This window comes from Equus caballus, chromosome 1 (assembly GCF_041296265.1).
Source record: "Equus caballus isolate H_3958 breed thoroughbred chromosome 1, TB-T2T, whole genome shotgun sequence".
Lineage (NCBI taxonomy): Eukaryota > Metazoa > Chordata > Mammalia > Perissodactyla > Equidae > Equus > Equus caballus.
Window position 1 is genome coordinate 85296536 of NC_091684.1, and position 11189 is coordinate 85307724.

Genomic DNA, 11189 nt, shown 5'->3' on the forward strand with positions numbered 1-11189 from the left:
ACCGCTGCTTCAATTTCACTATTCTGAACTGCTATACTCTCTGGGGTCTCACCTTCCAAATCCCAAAGGAAGGAAACCTGATCCAGTTTATTAGTTACTCTCCAATACAGCGCATTCTGCTGGCAGGTTTCTCCCACCAACCGTCCCTCTGCTTCATCATAGCATGCCTGCACCATGACAGGCCCAGGTCCCCAGTCCATACCACGGTGGCCAATGTACTCACGTCATGTCAGAAAGCACAGCAAATTTTGAGGAAAGACGTGCTCCTATGGTGACTTTTATGAGAAGAAAGCTGTGTAACTGGTAGGCACATGGACATGTCATTGTTCCCATGTACTGTTAGTAAAGGTTGATTTTTTAAATTTTGTCATGCTTTGTATTTTATCTATTTGCCAATCTGTTCCAATTAAGTGTCTCAGTGGGTCAAAATATCAAAGACCCTAGGACTGCCATTCTGAAGAGCCCTAACTGGTCTTGGGATGAAGCATAATGTCCACAAAAAAGAGGTCCTGGGATGGGGCTCCCCGAGGAGCATTGCCAAGAGACCCACCTTCTCTTGGATCCCACCTCCGTCAAGGGTCCTGGACTGTATTGTTCAGTCTTTATGTCCTGCCTTTAAAGGCATATCATAGACATTACGGCATATCACTTCCTTTTTACAGACTGAAAGATAGCCTCAAAAATTATTTTTTCAAGGGAAAAGAGGTCTTTTCTTTCTGGGGTGAGAAACACTACTCATTGTAAGTGCTTTCATCTGAAAGCAACAGGGGTTGAGAATGATAGAGCAGTTAGTTGCCTTTTAGCTGTTCAAAAATTGGAACATTTTCAACCTTTTGGGGCTATCAAAGATGCTTTTGCCTTTATGTATAAATCTTGATCAAAAAAGTTGTTAAAATTTAACAGACTCTGAGTGATTGAGTCAAAATATTAAGCTACTTTGCTGCCTATTTTAGGAATTAATTTTAACTTAATTCATGCTGCCCTCCTTAGAAACCAAACCAACAGAAATTGAAACTCACTACCCCTGCTACCCTTCCTTGGAGGCTGAAAGGACTTTCGTCAGTATGAGGAGACAGCACCATGAGTTTGGATATCTGGCCAAAGGGCACACTAATTAGGAATGTTTAGATTGCCCAAGGAGGGCCAATCATAGCACAAAGGAGAAGGAGTCTGATTCCAAAATTTGCCCACCTATCTGAGAAGAGGTTGCTGTTGAATTAGTCAAGACTTCCAGTTACAAGTGTGAGAAACAAATTAACTGAAATATAGCTTAAGCAAAAAGAGGATTATACTGTAAGGAAATTGGGTTATCTCATATAACCGAAGGAATACTTTAGCCACTAAATGAGGTGGACAGATGTCTCAGAGTGGTTGGAACTTGAGACTCACAGGCCACCAGGACACTTTCCATATCTCCATTTATTGTCTCTGCTTCTCTTGGCTTCTAGGCTTTGCTCTTTCACTCTGCAAAGGAAGGAGACGTTGTGTCAAACACAGCACACAGCTTTCCAGCACCACCACCACCAGCACACATCTCATCCCCTGAGAAAATGGACACTTGCTCCTAATCCCACAGAAAGATTCCTGGTTTAGTTGTCCACCATGAGCCAACAAGCTATAGGTAAAATCAGGGCAGGCATCAACTTCCGGGCCAAACCAACATGGTTAAGGAATTCAGGCTTGGAAGAACATTACAGAGAAAGAAAACATTTCCCAGAGAAGATGAGGTTTCTAGATGAAGAGAGAGTGCTGACTGAAGAGAGACAAAACAGATTTCAGCTCCAACCTCAAAAATAAAAGACCATGAGTCTTAATGTGAAAACAATTTAACTCTGGATGGTGACAACTGACTGCAGGAATTAGGAGAGAGAATTTTCCTTTCTCTACTTGCATTTCTTCTTTGGGTTGCCAAGAAATAAATGATGCCCACCAACAAAATAAATATGAGAAATAAATATTTAATATTAGCTAATAAATTTTAGCATTTTACTCTAAGCAAATAAAAATATCACATCTATACTTATAAACACTAGTATATAAGTATAATCTTAAAATATCAACAAAGTATTCAAATTCATATACAGCCTTGGTCCTCTTACATTTCCTAGAATCCTCATCAGCTTAAAGAGCCCCTTAAACATTAGACACCTGAATTCATCCATACAGTTCACGGTCATATCAGAATTTTAACCTCCGTTTAACTCCAGTCCCGCAGCCTATACTTGCTCCTTTGGAGTAAACATCTAGGAAAGTGTTTCTCAATGGCTTTCCTTCTTTTCAGGAAACAAGATGAGCCACTTTAAGTTCCTCCTCAAAAAAGCTGGTTAGAGGGGCTAGCCCCATAGTACAGTGGTTAAGTTCAGCACACTCCTATTCAGTAGCCCAGGTTCGTGGGCTCAGATCCCAGGTGCAGACCTACACCACTGGTCAGCCATGCTGTGGCAGCAACCCACACACAAAATACAGGAAGATTGGCACAGATGTTAGCTCATGGCTAATCTTCCTCAAGCTAAAAAAGAGGAAGATTGGCAATAGATGTTAGCCCAGGGTGAATCTTTCTCAGGAAAAAAACAACTGGTTAGAGTTTTAATCTTTATTATAACATGCAACCTAACATTGGAAGAGAAATTGATCCCCAGTTTTTAAAAGTGAGATAGATAGGGGCTGGCCCAGTGGCACAGTGGTTAAGTTCCCACATTCTGCTTCGGTGGCCTGGGGTTCACCAGTTGGGATCCCAGGTGCAGACATGGCGCTGCTTGGCAAGCCATGCTGTGGCAGGCATCCCACATATAAAGTAGAGGAAGATGGGCACAGATGTTAGCTCAGGGCCAGTCTTCCTCAGCAAAAAGAGGAGGATTGATGGCAAATGTTAGCTCAGGGCTAATCTTCCTCAAAAAAAAAAATTGAGATAGATAAAATTCAGACTTTCCCTAGTGACCAGAATGTTGTAAGTTTAAATAGATAAAAATTTCTATCTTTTGCATTTCAAATAGGTTTAATCTAACTTCATTTTCATATAAAGTTGCATTGTTTTGTTGTTTGGGAAAAGGTATAGGGGAAAGAGAAAGAAATATTTTTTATTACGGTGAGATACACATAACATGAAATTTACCATTTTAACTATTTTTTGGTGTGTAGTTCAGTGGTATTGAATACATTCATGTTGTTGTGCAACCATCTCCACCATCCATCCATCTCGAGAAAGAGAAAGAAATCTCACATTTAGCAAAATCTTACCCTTTGCCAAAAAGACCTCTTTCCAACATTGCAGTTATTGAAGGAAATGATAGACTCCGCCCCAAACATTTTAAGGCCAGCTCCAGAGAGCGTCCCCCTCCTACTCTCTCCAAAGTGCTATCTTGCCCCAGAGTCCAAAACCATTCTGGTCAGACCATTATCCTGCTCCATCTTTACACTGGAAATCGCACTGCCTGTCTTTTGAAAGGTTCAAATGTTTTAAAGGAAACATGCACCCTCTCCCTTTAGGTTCCAGCCATATATAACAGTTCACTACAATTTCATGTTGGCCCTGACAGGCTGCACTGTGGAGCAGGTTTTTGCACAAAATCTTGATGGCAAAAGAAATGGAACAAAGGCATCAATTACAAGGATAGATTATGGTCTCTTCAGGCAATCGAAATTAACTTCTGAATCCTGAGTGGCAGTCGATGCAGAACCATGAGGAATAACAAAGAGATCATTGATCCATCTTTCCTTTGCATTTTAAAACATACATAATTGTTTCTTGCTTGACTGAATTTAGCAATCTTTCCTGTCAAGTAAGTGTCCGAGCTGTCTTTTAGAAATTAAATTGAAGAAATTAACATTCCTCGAAGCTTTTAGTGTAATGTGTTTCATATTCAATAGCCGACAGATTTAACTTGCTAGGGTGATGACAATGTCTTGGCTTAGAGTGCTGATGGGGAATAATATAAGATAATCATTATCATGCCAATATACTAAATGCTGTATTGTGTAAGCTTGCTACAGTTTTGCCTGATAACCTTTATGAAAATATTATCCTGTTTTGCCATCCTGACCTCTAGTCTCTGATATAACAGATTAATGTTCAGAACCACAGAAATAATTTCAGAGATTGATAGCTGAGTAAGATGCGAGAATGAAGAAGAAAATTTTTTCTATGCTTTTGTTTTCTGGAAGTTTGAGTCGTATCCTTAAGGCAAAACGTTGGCTCCAACTAAAGAAGTGTATACCAAAACATTGATTATAATCAGCATTTTAAAATTCTGGCATCATCCCAATTGCTTTTGTTATTTTCACGAAACAGGCAGCTGAAGCTCTTATTGCCTTCAATTTCAAGGTGAACTTGCGGAAACAATAGGAAATAATTGCTATGATGGTGCATGGACTTCCCCGGGAACATAGCACCCTCCCATAGAAAAGAGTACTCGGAAAACGCCATTTAAATGTTTAAACCTTGGGAGTTTCCTTTTTGTCTCTACAAAGATATATTTTTAGGATTGCACACCAATAAGTCCCTTAAAAGTACAGAAGATTGGAATCAGAAGGCATCAGGCAGGTCATCCCCAAGTCCTCATTTAGTGGTGAGGAAACTGAGACCCAGAGAAGAAGAGTAACCTGCCTAGGTGACACTCCAGAGACATTCAAGTGGAACTCTTTCCAATAAAACATTCCTCCAAGCCACCATTTTGATTCTCAAGTCTGCACTGCTCCCTTCAACTCTCAGCATCCAGGCTGCTTAGGTGCTAAACAAGCTAGTGCAGCTCACTTGGAGGTGAGCTAAAGTCATCAGCCAGATGCATGTATTACAATCCATTGTTCTGCTGCAAATGTGAACAATGTGGGACTAAAGAGGAGCTTAAAAGGCAGAGATAATGATGAAAGTGAGCCCAGAAACATGTTTATGGCAGAAATGGAGTCTCAGCCCCAGGGTCCTGGGTATCCTGATCTGGGTCCCAAGCTAGTTCTTTCAAAATAAGCATTGCTTAATTTCACTGGGTTTCAGTTTCGTATAGAGTGATGATACACAGAGATAGATTGATCGATAAGTGATAGATGCATAGATACTTGCGTATGCATAAACATTTTTTCTACCTCCCTGAGTTCTGTGAACATTAGGTGAGATAACATATATCAAGGACCTAGCATGGTGCTAAACATCTTCATTTTCTGTCCACACCACTGACCTCAACAAGGAGCTCTAGAACTACACGCACGTGAAGTTCAGAAGTGAGAGGAGATTCTCCCGGGGGCAACCTTCAATTAGTGGGAAATAGGAGTGGAACAGATGGACGAATGCCCCCTCTTCTCTCTCTCCAGCAGACAATTCTATCTGTAGGTCGCAAGGAGTCCTGTAGAATTGAGCCTTCATTGCCCACAAACTCAGAGTAAAGCCTTACATCGGGTTTCCCTCTCTCCTGCCCTTGCTCCCCAGTCCCTCACTCCAACTCCCTGGTCTCCTTTGTTTCCCAAATAAATCACTTGCACGTAAGTTCTTGTCCCAGGCTCTGTTTTCAGAGAAATCCAAACTAAGACAGCCATTTACTAGCTGTGCAATCTCGCGAAAATTACTCACATTCTCTGGAACTCAATTTCCTCATCTCAGAGTGGGAATAATAACACAACTTCCAGGGGACTGTTGAAAGGACTGAAGAAGGTGATGTATGTGGAAGTACCAAACCCCAGGTCAGCCCCTCCTGTGGTGACCCAATCTGGATTACGCCATCCCTTGACTTGCTTAGGCCAACACCTCAGCATCTTGAGCCCCTTTCCTTCTCTCATGCTCCACATCCAAATCCTCTTGTCTCAACCTTCAAAACATATCCAAACCCCACCACTTCTCACTGTCACCAGGGCTTCCTCCCCCATCTAAGACTCCATCATCTCTGCCTACAGCTCCAAACTCATTCCCTGATCCTATGCTTGCTTCCTTTATGTTTTGTTTTGTTTTCCTCAAAATAGCAACTGTTTTTAAGCATATCATATCATTTAACTCCTATATTGCAAACCCTTCTCTGATGGCTTTCCACTCCATTCAAATTATAAGCCAAAGTCTTTTCAATGGCTGGCAAGGCCCCATGGGAACTGGCTCCTCACCACCTCTCTGACATCTACCACTGTCTTCCTCCTTCACTCTCTCCTTCCATGGTGGCTCCCTCACTGTACCTCATAAACATGCCTGCCAGAGCCTATATAGACTCTTCCAGCTGTATGAACTACTCGCCCACTGCAGATCTACACAGCTTACTCTCTCACACCATTTAATTCTCTGTCCAAATAACCCACATATCAAAAGTTTTTATTCTGATCATCTTTCATAAAACAATAGATACTCTCACCTAAGAAAAATTGCACCAGACAAGATGAGCAACCAGAAATTGATTTTACTCTGATACTATCTCCAGTGATAGCAGCGGGAACACAGATCAAGTCCAGAAACTCAGCTCCTCTGAAACAAAGGGTGGGCGAGCATTTACGAGCTGAGGTGGGGTGGATCTTAGGCCATCTGTGTTCGCTAATTGGCTTACCCAAAGGAAAAGTAAACTTTCAGTCTTTGTGATAGGAGAGAGTTTTACAACTTGGAGCAAAGTACACACCCAAGATATTAGGCTCCTTGTGTCCCACAGAGACTGAGATTTAGGGCCTCTATCTCCCTTGATGAGGTCCTTGAGAAAAAAAGTCCTGGTAGTAAAACAGGCCAGAAGCTTTTAAAAGACTTACATCTCAAAGGGGCAGAGAAAGAATTTACAATTACAAATTCTCGAAACCAAACGCTCTGTAGGGGAGGAGGACATTTCCCCTCCCCAAATGGGGGTTCGTCTGGCCGGAGAACAAATTAAATTCACATGAGACAGAATAGCAAGAGAAAATTAAACAAAGCTTTATGAGGAACCATGGCCCGGGGCCTTTCTCCCCGAAGGAAGAAAGGGCGCCGAAGAAGTGGGGTGCACACAGTTGTTATATACCCCCAAACAGGGTGTTTCACATGTGATTGAAATGTCCCTTTTACAATAGTCACGAGGCCGCTCTGTCAGCACAGAACTCGATGGAAACGACAGATAGGTCTGCTGTCCCAGTGAACGCTGCGGGGTGGCAGGTGTGTTGCCTCAGGCTAGGGGGGGCGAGGGGGTGGCGGGGGTCACAGATGAGCGCCGCAATGGGTTCCCAGCCTAAAGAAAGATGCTTAATCTTTAAGGAGATGCCAACGTTGGGAGGGGGAGGGAAGTCAGTTACTGGAGGTTACCAGACTAGCACAATAAAATGCAGATTTAAGTCCTTGCCTTTGGTATTGATTAAGAGTTTTTGGAGAATAGGTCATCGCCTTTCTTCTTCCTGGTACAGAGAGGGAGGAACCTTTTACAGATAGAGATTTACCTTACAAACGTAAATGTGTCCTAAGGAAGGGCAAGTTCCATTCCTCAGAGCCTCCTTCCCTGTCCCAGTTTATCAAAAGCAATCAGCCTCAAATAATCCTGATGCCAAAGAGACATGTCTTGGGGTGGCCAATTCCAGGTCCCCACAGCTCCAAGAAAGGAGATGTCAGGGGTCTAGAGGCAGGAAGAAGCCTGTCTGAAGCTTAGTCAAGCTGAGGGAATGTTAAGGTCGTCTTGAGCACGTCACTGCTTACGTATCACATATTCGCTTGTTTCCTCTCCCTCTTCACTAGAATACAAGCTCCAGGAGAGCAGAGATCCGCTTTGTTTACTGCTCTGTCACTGCACCAAAAGTTTGCTTAGCGAGTAGTATTTGCTCAATTAATAGCAAATGCACAGAGCATTCTAGAATGTCTCAAACTTTACTTTTAGAATTAAATCACTTTGTTTTGAATTGTTTTCAGTGGACTTATTAATTATACCACTCATTTTGTTCAGCTTTTATGCTGTAGAATTATTTTGAAATGATGTTTTCTGAGAACGCTTTAAAATTGCCTTCCTGAGTCATGGCTCAGAGCCCTTCTGCGTGTGTTTGTGTGCAATATCTGTGCAATTATATGTGTATATAAATGTATATACACACATTAATTCAATATGTATACTATATACATGGAATACTCATATATGTTGGATTATTTTCATTCCTAAACACATTCATTTCAACAGGGCCTCAATAAAATTTTTATACCAATTTCTACACTTACTCATATACATTTACTGTCTAATTCCATCCTCTATCCTTCTCAGCTTGGCTTTTCACTATCTGGAAGACACTAATGAATCAATTCTCAAAATGTTTTAAAAACACAGTTAGAGATAGAAGGATTCTTTGCTAAAGTCAGAAGCAGATTAGAGGGGCGGGCTCTGGAGGAGGGCTCGTCCCCACCTGGGTGGTGCTCGCTCCCCTCCATGCCTCCCTCCCATCACAGAAGTCCACCTCCAGCCTGTCATGGAGAAGACCCAGCTAATCTCAAGCACAAAGCTGCAGGTCCTCCTGAAGGGTCATCTGGAGCAGCAAGAGGAAAACTGTCACTCCTTAGAAGAAGCTGAAACTATGATAAGGACTACCATCAGAAGAAAGTGTAGTCTGAACTGAGATCCATCGGTGCCCTAATCCTGGAATTGTTGGATAATTATTAACAGTCAATGCAACCAATCCAGAGAGTAAGGTCTTCAGTCTGAAAATGAAAGGGATCACTTCCAGGACCTTGCTGACGTTGCATGTGGTGAGGATCAAAAACAAATGATAGATAATTCCCAAGGAATTTAGCAACAAACATTTGATATAAACCAGAAAGAGATGCAACTCACACACACAGTCCACCTGGGGCTGGCTCCTCACTCTTTTGTGTTTTGCTAGGAACTCCTTAATAACCCGGAGCTTGCTATACACTGACTAAAACAGCTTTTGATGAGGCCATCATAGAACTTGATGCACTGAACAAAGACATACAAAGACAGTACAGTCCTCATGCTGTCGCTTAGCACAATCTACATTTATGACATCAGATAGCGCAGGAAAGAAAGTGACGAAAACTGAATGCATACGGGGGACAGCCTTCTTCCTCTCTAGAAACCTTTTTACACATCTCATTCCTTAGTCCACTTGAATTTCCCATTGCAAAGAAACCCATTCATGTGTATGGAATCAACCGTGTGTAGGCTTTTCACGCTGCAGCTTTGGGGAGACTCCATGCCTTGATTTGTGTTTGTCTTGGCCTTCGTGGTGGGCAACTGCTGCTGTAGAAAAGTGTTAACAGCTTCATTTCCTATAAACATATGTGATTTCCAAACGCTTAATGGAGAGGACTAAAAATGCATTTGGTATTGCAGTAATCTAAACCAGTTCCGCAAGTGACTGTTTTATGTTACTGTCAAGATATGCAAATATAGTTAATTACAATTAAAGAGTATTCTACACTAACTTCTTAATTTCTACATTCTCTCCCTTACTCTTCTTTAGGTCTTGCTTTCAGGAAGCAACTTTTTCACACTCTTAATGTACTATTTTTTTAGTAGAAATCTGAAGTAGGAGATTGAACCGAAAGGCATCTGACATTTCTGGCCTTAGGGGTCCCCCACTGAAAGACCTCTTATATAATACGTCATAGAGGTCCTGCATCTCTGTGACAAGAGGGAATTTGTCATTCACATTTCATTTGCTGCTGTTTAGGTTGACAACTTGTCTTTGTGGTTCTGGTATTGTCTTTACTATGTAACAGAAGTAACATGTTGCTGCCAGAATACAAGGATTTCTTTTGGCAAATTAAAGTGAATAACATTTCCTAACACACTAGAAAGGGGAAATAAATTAAAGCACACAGTTTCCAGTCTAAAACTTCAGTCCTTTTTTGTGCAGATTTGCGCACAGGTGAGAGAGTGTCCAGTTTGTCTAGTGATGGCTGTTTAGGGAGCTGGACCACCATTGTGTGTTGCTCACCACTGACAGCAGTCCCAAAAAAGCCTTGTAAAAATGTTAGATCCCATGCAACAGCAGAGTTACATAAAATAAAATTACATTTTATAAACCATTTACTGTGCCTTTTAACAATTGCATGCTCATATTTTAAGTGACAGGCGAACTTCTGAATTTATCGATGGTTCTCTTTTATTTTATGCAAAATGAGTAGGAACACCCATATTTCTTCATGGTGACACATTTGTCTAGGAGTGCCTGGAAATGTATAAAATTGGACTACATTTATTAGTGTAAGTGTTTCACCATGGGTTAGTTTCATAGTCCATGTATTTCTCGTATGTAAATGATATCTTGTTAAGTATTATGTGGAATAAAGCAGACTTCTAAAACTTAAAAATAAAAGTGAGGTGTTAGACAAAATTAACAAGTTTCTGTATTACATGATTTCTCAGAGCCCTTCAAATACTAATATCTAACGTGTATTGTGGATTTCCAAAATGGGATATAATGTACAGCTTTTCCTCACAGCTTTTTTAAACAGACTTTCACAGGACACACTCTGTGATCACACTTGAAAAATATCACTATAGTGTCAAATCTGTGCATACCTTATTACTTATCATTTATAAAAATGAAAAATGGCTTGTTTTAGCACTTATCCTAAAAAACCATTCTTCCATTTCTGTCTAGAAAAAGCTGCCCATTTATCAAGCTTTGGTTCCATGTTTCTAAACTTTTCCATTCGGCATGAGGAAGAACATATTACATCTTATCTGTAGTGTGAGATCTTTTGAAAAAGTTTCTAATGCCCATATCAATTTAACATATTGTTAGGTATTCATATTTCTCTTCCAAATAATCAATTATTTTTGCTAATATGCTTGATTATCTTAACTTTTACCATACATTTCACCAGATTCTTCCAATATGGAGGCAAAACTTATTTATAATTTTAGATTCCTTCTTAATATTTCCTTTGTTCAGGGACCAATCGTGGCTTCTGATTTGCCTCCAGCAACTTCTGATTCTAATGCTTCTTTCAAGCTTCTCTCTAATCCGTCCCCACTCCATGGTGGCTGCAAATACATTTCCTCTCACTTCCCAACACACTGCCCTCTCCTCTCTCCGGCTCTCCCTCATGCCTATCCTGCATATAGCCATACTTCTTCCCATCCCACCTGCTTCACTCAGGGTTCAGCTGGCAATCAGAGCCCCTATAAGTCTAATGGAAATAAGGGCTTTATTATGGGAATTAGATATTACACCAAAGTGGAAGGGGCTGGAGAAGTGAAAGGCTGGAAGGGAGAGTCAGGGAATTAGAGCAGTTCTCACTAATCAGTCCATCTGAAGCACTG

General features: G+C 41.1%; 1 pseudogene; it reads left to right on the plus strand.

Annotated features, from left to right (window-relative positions):
* Nucleotides 1-226: 226 nt before the first annotated feature.
* Nucleotides 227-8928, plus strand: LOC100057277 (14-3-3 protein theta pseudogene; annotated as a pseudogene).
* The last annotated feature ends 2261 nt before the right edge of the window (nucleotides 8929-11189 follow it).